This window comes from Hevea brasiliensis, chromosome 7 (assembly GCF_030052815.1).
Source record: "Hevea brasiliensis isolate MT/VB/25A 57/8 chromosome 7, ASM3005281v1, whole genome shotgun sequence".
NCBI classification, from domain to species: Eukaryota; Viridiplantae; Streptophyta; class Magnoliopsida; order Malpighiales; family Euphorbiaceae; genus Hevea; species Hevea brasiliensis.
The window spans coordinates 28,360,846-28,370,599 of NC_079499.1; the positions used below are offsets into that span (position 1 = coordinate 28,360,846).

Consider the following 9,754-nt stretch of genomic DNA (forward strand, 5'->3'; position numbering starts at 1 on the left):
GTTGGAGTTGCAATAGCTTCCACCCACTTTGACACATAGTTAACTCCAACTAGAATGTATATATTACCAAATGAAGGAGGAAATGGCCCCATAAAATCTATTCCCCAGACATCAAATAATTCTACTTTAAGAATACCATTTAGGGGCATTTGATCTCTTTTTGCCAAGTTTCCACTCCTTTGACATTTATCACATTCTAACACAAATTTCCTCACTTCCTTAAAAAGATTTGGCCAAAAGAAACCAGCTTGCAAAATTTTACTAGCTGTTTTAGAGATTCCAAAATGTCCTCCATAATCAGAAGCATGGCAATGATGCATAATACTCTGTGTCTCCTCATCAGGAATACATCTTCTAATTAGACCATCACAGCATCTCCTAAAGAGTAATGGATCATCCCATCTATAAAATTTCACCTCATGCAAAAACTTTTTCTTTTGTTGCCATGTCATTCCTAGAGGTAAGACTCCACAAGATAGATAATTCACAAAGTCTGCATACCAAGGTAATTTAGCAACAAGAGAGAAAAGTTATTCATCCAAGAAAAACTCATCAATAGGGATTTCATCCAGTTCTTCATCATCCAATTTCAGCCTACTAAGATTATCAGCAACTACATTTTCAGCTCCCTTCTTATCTCTAATCTCCAAATCAAACTCTTGTAGCATCAGAATCCACCTAATGAGCCTAGGTTTAGCCTCCTTTTTACGGAGCAAATACTTGATGGCTGCATGATCTGAAAATATAACCACCTTTGAGTCAATAATGTAAGGTCTGAATTTTTCCAATGCAAAGATAATTGCTAAAAATTCCTTTTCCGTTGTTGCATAATTTGTTTAAGCCTCATCTAGTGTTCTACTAGCATAATAAATAGCATAAGCCTTTTTGTCCTTTCTTTGACCAAGAACAGCCCTAATTGCATAGTTGCTAGCATCACACATAATTTCAAAAGGTAGGCTCCAATCACGTGGTTGCATGATTGGTGCAGTGATAAGAGCTTGCTTCAACCTGCAAAAGGCATCCAAACACTCTTGGTCAAATACAAATGGTGTGTCATTACTTAACAAATTAGACAAAGGTTTGGCTATTTTAGAAAAATCCTTGATAAAGCGTCTGTAGAACCCGGCATGTCTTAGGAAACTTCGAATTCCTTTGACATTGGTAGGAGGAGCCATCTTCTCTATCACTTCAACTTTGGCTTTATCAACCTCTATTCCTCTGTTAGACACCAAATGTCCAAGCACTATCCCTTCCTGAACCATGAAATGACACTTTTCCCAATTTAACACAAGGTCAGTATCTGCACATCGCTGCAAAACTTTAGAAAGGTTAGCCAAGCATATGTCAAATGAAGATCCATAAACAGAAAAATCGTCCATAAAACCTCCATTATGTCTTCAATGAAATCTGAGAAGATTGCCATCATGCACCTTTGAAAAGTGGCTGGTGCATTACACAACCCAAATGGCATCCTCCTATAAGCAAAGGTTCCATATGGACAAGTAAAAGTGGTTTTCTCTTGATCATTTGGATGGATAGGAATTTGAAAAAAACCTGAATATCCATCTAAATAGCAAAAGTAAGAATGCCTAGCCAGTCTTTCTAACATCTGATCAATGAAGGGAAGTGGAAAATGATCTTTTCTAGTGGCAACATTTAATTTTCTGTAATCTATGCACATTCGCCAACTAGTCACTGTTCTGGTGGGAATTAATTCATTATCTTTATTTTTGACAACTGTCATTCCACCCTTTTTTGGGACAACATGTACTGGGCTCACCCAAGTACTATCTGAGATAGGATATATGATCCCTGCATCAAGCAACTTCAAAATTTCCTTTTTAACAACTTCTTTCATATTTGGGTTCAACCTCTTTTGATGTTCAATACATGGCTTACAATTTTCTTCCAAACTGATTCTATGCATGCAAAAGTGTGGGCTTATTCCCTTAATGTCATCTATGGTGTATCCTAAGACTTTCCTAAATTGTCTCAACACTCTTAACAACTTATCAGCCTCTAAGGTACTCAAGTTTGCATTTACAATTACTGGATAAGTGCTATTAGTGCCAAGAAATTCATACCTGAGCTGGGAAGGAAGTTGCTTAAGTTCTACCTTAGGTGCATCTTTTTCCTTGAATGATGGTTGCTTAAATTCGGCTTTTTCCTTTTGTGTGAGTTGAAAAACTGGAGCAGAAATGAATGGTGGACTACCCTCTAAGTGTTGAGCATATGCAGCCACATGAGGGTTGTCATAGTCTATGCCTCCTCTATGAACCAAGCAATTTTCAAGTGGATCTTCTGGATATTTCTTTCTGAAATGTTCTTCAACCAACTCATCAATAATATCAATTCTCAAACAAGTATCAGCTTCAGAATGATGCTTCTTCATAGTGTTATTAATGTTGAAAACCAATTGCTCTTCACCAACTCTAAGAGTCAGCTTTTCTCCCTTAACATCAATCAATGCTCCTGTTGTAGCTAGAAAGGGTCTCCCCAAGATAATTGGAATATTAGAATCTTCCTCCATGTCCAAGATGACAAAGTCAACAGGTATATAGAACTTTCCAACCTTCAAAGGCACATTTTCCAAAATCCCTTCAGGATACTTGATTGATCTATCAGCTAACTGAAGAGAAATATGGGTTGGCTTTAGATCTCCCATATTGAGCTTCTCATAAATTGAGAGGGGCATGAGGCTAACACTAGCCCCTAAATCACATAAGGCTTTTATAGAACCTGATTCCCCAATGTGGCATGGAATTGAAAAACTCCTTGGATCCTTGAGCTTTGGGGGAAGTTTCCTTTGGAGGATAGCACTACATTCTTCTGTCAAAGCTACAGTTTCATCATCTTCAAGTTTCCTCTTGTTTGAGAGAATTTCTTTCAAGAATTTTGCATAAGAAGGCATTTGTGAAAGAGCATCAACAAACGGCACATTTACGTATAGCTTCTTCAAAACCGCTAAGAACTTCCCAAATTGCTTATCAAGCTTGGCTTTCTGAAATCTTTGTGGAAAGGGAAGTTGTGGCTTGTAGGGCTCAGGAGGTATATACTTCTCTTCCCTCTCTTCAATTTCCTCTTTACATTTTTCTGCATTCTCTTGTTTTTCACTCTCATCAGTTTCTTTCTCATTTTCTGCATTCTCACTATTTTCACTCTTCTCATCATTTATAACTTTCCCACTTCTTAAAGTAATAGCTTGACACTGCTCTCTTGGGTTTTCTGGTTGACTTGGAAGCTTTCCAAAAGACTTGGCACTTGAGGAAGATGCTTGTTGTGCAATCTAATTTTCCAGCATTCTGTTATGTGTTTGCATCTGTTCTAGCCTTGCTTTCATCTCTCTCATCTCCTCATCATGCTTATTTTGGTTAGCAAGAATCTGTTGCAATAAAGCTTCAGTGGTGGAATTTTGTTCTTGCTGTTTTGGTGGAGGATTCATATTTTTCTGCTGAAAATTAGGCAATGGTTGCCTATTTTGCTGATATGGAACTCCTTGCTGCTGTTGTGGTTGAAAATTCTGATTTGGAACTTGACTTTGCTGATTTCCCCATGAAAAGTTGGGATGATTCCTCTAATTTGGATTATAAGTTTGAGAATAAGAATTCCCATTTGCTTGATTCCATAATTACTAACATATGCTGCTTGTTCTCCATAATCTACTCCACAGCTGGTAGTTCCTTCTGCATAAGCCACTTGTTGTGAACTTCCATATGATGATGATGAACTAACCAACATACTCAAATCTTCCATCTTCTTAGCCAAGACATTTGTAAGTGCATCAAACTTTGCATTAATCATGTTGAACGGATCAAGATCATACATCCCAGCAGCTTGCCTTTTTTGAGTTGGAGTTGGTCCTCTTGGACTACTCCAAAGATGAGTATTCTTTGCAATTTTCTCCAATAGCTCATAAGCTTCATCTTCATGCTTCATAGTAAATTCTCCTCCTGTTTGGGCATCAATAATTCCTCTGATTGCAGGAGTGACATTTGTGTAAAAATTCTGGTTTATCATCCATTTTGGAATGGCATGATGTGGGCATAATCTCTCTAATTCCTTCCATCTCATCCATGACTCATATAGAGTTTCATCTTCTCTTGGTCTGAAAGCTGTCATTTGATTCCTCAATTCTTGAGTTTTTCCAGGTGGAAAATATTGTGCAAGAAATGCATCAGTGAGTTGCTCCCAATTTGTAATGGAGTTGTGAGGTAAAGAATCAAGCCAATCCAGTGCTCTATCTTTCAAAGAGAATGGGAATAGCTTTAATCTTGTTACATCATCAGACACTCCAGGTTGTTTTTGCATGTCGCAGATCACAACAAACTTCTTCAGATGTGTATGTGGATTTTCATAAGGATGTCCTCCAAATTGAGAATTCTGAATCATTTGAAGAACTCCAAAATCCATCTTGTAACTATTTGCATCAATTCTTGGTCTTGCTATGCTCTCTCTCAAGTCATCAAAACAAGGAAAAGCATGATCCATCATACTTCCCCTAGGCACATTAGCATTAGCAACTTCTTCACCTTGGGCTGCATTTTCATTGTTTTGATCATTTCCAGCATTAACACCAATTCTCATTCTTTCATCAGCCATGACTTCTTCTAATTCAGTTTCTCTCAAAGCTTCTTTCCTATTTCTGGTTTCTTTCTTGTTGGCTTTACAAAATTTCTCAATTTCAGGATTGAACAATAAGGATGTGTCACTTGTGCTTCTAGCTCTTCTCATAAAAGATTAAAAGTACTTGAAAAAGAACAAACAAACACAAAATGAAAATATAACAAAATAAAACTAAAAACAACTAAAATAATCAAGAATTCAATCTTAAACAAACAACTCCCCGGCAACAGCGCCAAAAACTTGATGCGTCCCTACCGCAAGTGCACAGGTCGTACAAGTAGTATAGAAAAGATACCGTTCCCACGAGGAGTTGTGTTAATGATTGAATTTTTGATATAAAAAGTTGAGTAAATTGAAATATTTTTGAAATTAAAGTAATGAATTGATGGGTATTGAGAATGTGAAATCTATGTATGCAAAATTAATAATCTATTCAACAATGTATTAATTAAACTAAAATTGCATCAAATTGAAATAAGCAAGTTCAAATATGGCAATATTCAAAATGGCAAGTAATTAAATTCGATTAGAAATTAACAATGGTAAAAAGGCGATTTCGGAGTTCGGGATTTCATATTCGAGCTATTTTGGGATTTTAAATTGGTTATCCAATCTTGTGAAACTAATGGGTTTCAAGGAGATTAATTCTTAAATCCTTTGAATTCCCTTTCGAGTGAGACAAAGAGTGCCTTAATCAATCTAATCCTACTTTCGTGGACTTAGAGTTAATTAAGACCCATTAAGTTCTTTAATTAATCTGTGAATCCTCTTAATCCTTAGCCTATTTCTAGGTCTAAGTTAATTAAGTCCAATTTCTTGATTATCTATCACAGGGCCTTCTCCTTTCGGTGCTTCAACCATGGATTAAGAACATCACTTAATGGGATCCTACACTAAGCATGTCATTAAGCACACAAGAAATGAATAAAACTCATTAAGACCACAAAATATGGATTACCCAATCAAAATCCACAAAATATCTCAAATATTACAACCCTTACTCCATAATCAAAATTAAAACTACTCACTATCCATAATGCTTACAAGATATATTGAGTTTAAATGGAAATAAAGCTTTAATCTAAGCTAAGGAATAAGAAATTAAACACTAGAAATGTAGAAAAATGTAATGAAAGAAAGAAATCTGCAAATCTTGGTTGAAAATGGTGTGGAATGTGAAAGTGACTCCTCAAATTCTGCCTCTCTTCTCCTTTCCTTTTCTGCTCCTTCTCTTCTTCTAAAATGGGAAAATGAGACTATTTATAGCATTTTTCTGACATGGAGCCCTAAAATGGTATGTTCTAGAAGGAATTATCTGAGGGAATCTTCTGCCAGCTCATTAATGAACTCTTTATGGGACTGCATAAGTGGACCGCATAAGTTATGCAGTCCCTTATGCAGTTTTCGACTGATTCTGGTTCACTTATGCAAAACTGCATGACTTGGTGCATAGGCTATGCACAATTCCATGAGAGTGCATAAGGGAGGCGTGAATGTGCATAAGCTATGCAGTCTCCTTATGCACATTTCGGCAGGTATTGGAACAGTGATTTTTCTCCTTATGCAAATCTGCATAGCTTATGCGGCAAGTTATGCACACTTTGGTCAATGCATATTTCAGCTTGAAAACTTGTTTTTGACATCTTTGGCTGCAGAAGTCACTCCTCAATGGCAAAATTTCTCTTCAGTCCTTCAAAAATACCATTTTTCCTACAAAACAAAGTAAAAGATACAAATTAATCCAAAATTGATAATTATGAAAAATTAACTAAATAATTAATGAAATTAGCTAAAAGTGACTAATAATCAAATAAAATGGCTATGAAATTAAACCTAAATGATTATGCAAAATGTATGCATCAATATTCAATTTAATTTAAGTATGTATGTTTTATTTAATTGTTAAATAGTGATATGCATGATGGATGATCATGGACTATAAAAGACCAATGTGATTGGATTTATTTCTTTTATGTTTCTTTGGGATTGTAAATTAATTAATTTATTTTAATTTATTTTGGGCATGTATTATTATTGGATGTACCTGAGGACATTAAAATTATTTACATAATTACTGGCTCAATGGGATCAACTTAACTAATGCAAGATAAGTCAATAATGGATGTACCTGAGATTTTGAGCATTAGGGGCTAGGTAAAGGATTTAACCTCACATGAGATGTGATGGGCAAGGAGTTGCTCACTTATAGTTTATTGTAATTCCAATAATGGATGTACCTGAGGATGATCAATAGAATTATAAGAATTCAATCACCTACTAGAAATCCATCCAACTAGGATTTTCATTTCCTACTTTGGAAGTGTAGGATTCGCTAAGTTAGTGGGAGGACCAATTTGATTAAAAGACCATAATCATTTTGGTTAATTACATGATACATTTACTAATTAATCTAGTTATTTTCTGCAGTTAATTTTCTGATAAAAATGAGCACAAAACAACCACCACCATCCAATATCCTTGCAAGCATACTTGATCACAATAGGTTGACAGGACCAAATCTGTCTGATTGGCTAAGAAATTTGAAGCTTGTCCTGAACCTTGAACATATAGGATATGTTCTAGATTCAAATGTTCCTGGTCCCTTACCTCCAGAGGCCACACAAGAGGAACATGATACTTTGGACAAGTGGAAGGAGCATGATATGAGAGCTAAGTGTTACATGCTTGCTTCTATGAGTAATGAGTTACAGAAGCAACATGAGAACATGCAGAGTGCGAGTGAGATCCTCCTTCACCTACAAGAGCTGTATGGTGAGCACAGCAGGAATGCTAGGTATGAGATATCTAGACAGCTATTCCGTATGAGGATGTCTGAGGGACAGAATGTTGGGGATCATGTCCACAAGATGATTCGGCTGATTGAGCAGTTGGAACATCTTGACTTCAACATGGATTTCCAACTACAGACGGATTTGATCCTTCAGTCCCTTCCTGAGTCTTTTGGGAATTTTGTGACAAATTTCCATATGACTAAACAGGAATGTACCTTAGCTAGTTTACTCAACTTGCTGGTTATTGCCCAAAAGAATATGCCAGGTAATAAAGGGAAAGAGGTAGCTTTGGTTGCATCTTCTTCTGCTGGAAAATCCAACAAGAAGAAGGGCAATAAGAAAAAGAAACCTCAGACTCCTGGTCCTTCCAAGAAAATAGCTAAACAGAAAAGGAAGACTAAAACTGATGAAGGCAAAGGAGAGTGTTTCCACTGCCAAAAGGATGGGCAATGGAAAAGGAACTGCCCAGAGTATCTTGCTTCTCTAAAGGACAAGAAGGATACACCTTCGGAAGGTATGTCTATATCTTGTTATTTAGATTCTGATGATACTCATAGTTCATCTACAGCTTGGGTTTTAGATACTGGTGCCAGTTCTCACATTTCTAATGATATGCAGGAACTAGCAAACAGTCGCAGCTTGCGTTCTCAAGATATTAGAGTCCGGATTGGCAATGGCTCAATTGTTGAAGCTTTAGCCATAAGATATAAATCTTTTTACATGTTTGGACATGTTTTGTGTTTGGATAATATTTTATATGTACCTGATGCTTTTAAGAACATCATTTCGATATCTAGTTTGACTAGAAATGGCTATGAATTTCAGTTCACTGATGATGTTTGCAATATTTATTTTGGAAATAAATATGTTGGTTCGGGTTATATGAAATATGGTCTTTATTATTTGGATAATAATGACAAACACAAATTGAATGCAAGTGATCTGAAAGAATGCAATGCCATGGTGAAAACCAACTCAAGTTCAAAATATATTTGGCACTTAAGGTTATGTCATGTTGCAGAAGATAGGATTGCAAAATTGGAGAAAATGGGGATTCTATCCTCATTGGGCTCTGAGCCTACTCCAACTTGTGAATCTTGCCTTCAGGGTAAAATGACTAGATCACCCTTTGTTGGACAAGGGCTAAGAGCTGAAAATATTTTGGAGCTAATACATAGAGATGTATGTGGTCCATTTAAAGAAATGGCTAGAGGGGGTTTTCATTATTTTATTACCTTTACTGATGATAAATCAAGGTTTGGGTATTTGTATTTGATGAAATACAAACATGAATCTTTTGAAAAGTTCAAATAATTTAAATCTGAAGTAGAAAATCAAACAGGAAAGAATATTAAAGCTCTTCGATCAGATTGTGGAGGTGAATATTTGAGTACTGAATTTGATGAATACTTGAGAGAGCATGGCATTGTTTCTCGGTGACTCCTCCAGAACGCATACGGTGAATGGTGTATCGAAAGGAGAAATCATACCCTATTGGATATGGTACGTAGTATGATGAGCTATACTGATATGCCAATCTTCTTTTGGGGATTTGCATTAGAATTAGCTTTGTATATTCTGAATAGGATTCCATCAAAATCAGTTTCTTCCACACCTTATGAGATATGGCATGGAAGAAAACCAAGTCTTAAGCATGTTAAGATTTGGGGTTGTCCAGCTTATATCAAAAAGCTGAACACTGATAAATTGGAGACCAGATCAGAAAAAAGGTCGATTTGTTGGATATCCAAAAGATAGTTTTGGATATTATTTTTATTTGCCTACTTCACAAAAGGTTGTGATAAGTAGAGATGCCACATTTCTTGAACAACAGTTTGTTCAAGAAGGAGGCAAAGGAAGGCAAATAGAGTTAGAATTGGAGAATTCTGACCAACCAACAGATCAGATGGATATAGATCCATCTAGTCAACCAATACCCGTTGATGAAACATCTACAGCTGTTCCTCGTAGAACAACCAGGGTATCTCACCCACCAGTGAGATATGGTTTTCTTCATGAAGAAAAACAAGAGTTGTCTACTCATTAAGAAGTAGATCATGGAGATGATCCACTTACCAATGAAGAAGCTATATCAGTTATACACTCTTCAAAATGGATTGATGCTATGAAATCCGAGATTGATTCCATGTATAAGAATCAAGTTTGGGATCTTGTTGACCCACCTGAAGGTATTATACCTATAGGGAACAAATGGGTTTTTAAGAAGAAAATTGGTTTTGATGGAAAGGTAGAGACCTATAAGGCAAGGCTAGTAGCGAAAGGGTTTCGCCAAAGGCAAGGAATCGACTATGAGGAGACTTTCTCGCCTGTTGCCATAC

General features: G+C 36.3%; 1 non-coding gene across 1 annotated transcript; it reads left to right on the forward strand.

The window, feature by feature from the left end:
• The first annotated feature begins 4,027 nt into the window (after positions 1–4,027).
• LOC131181872 (small nucleolar RNA R71) lies at positions 4,028–4,134 on the forward strand. The gene has a single exon (XR_009150347.1). It is a non-coding gene; the product is annotated as a small nucleolar RNA R71 (small nucleolar RNA).
• The last annotated feature ends 5,620 nt before the right edge of the window (positions 4,135–9,754 follow it).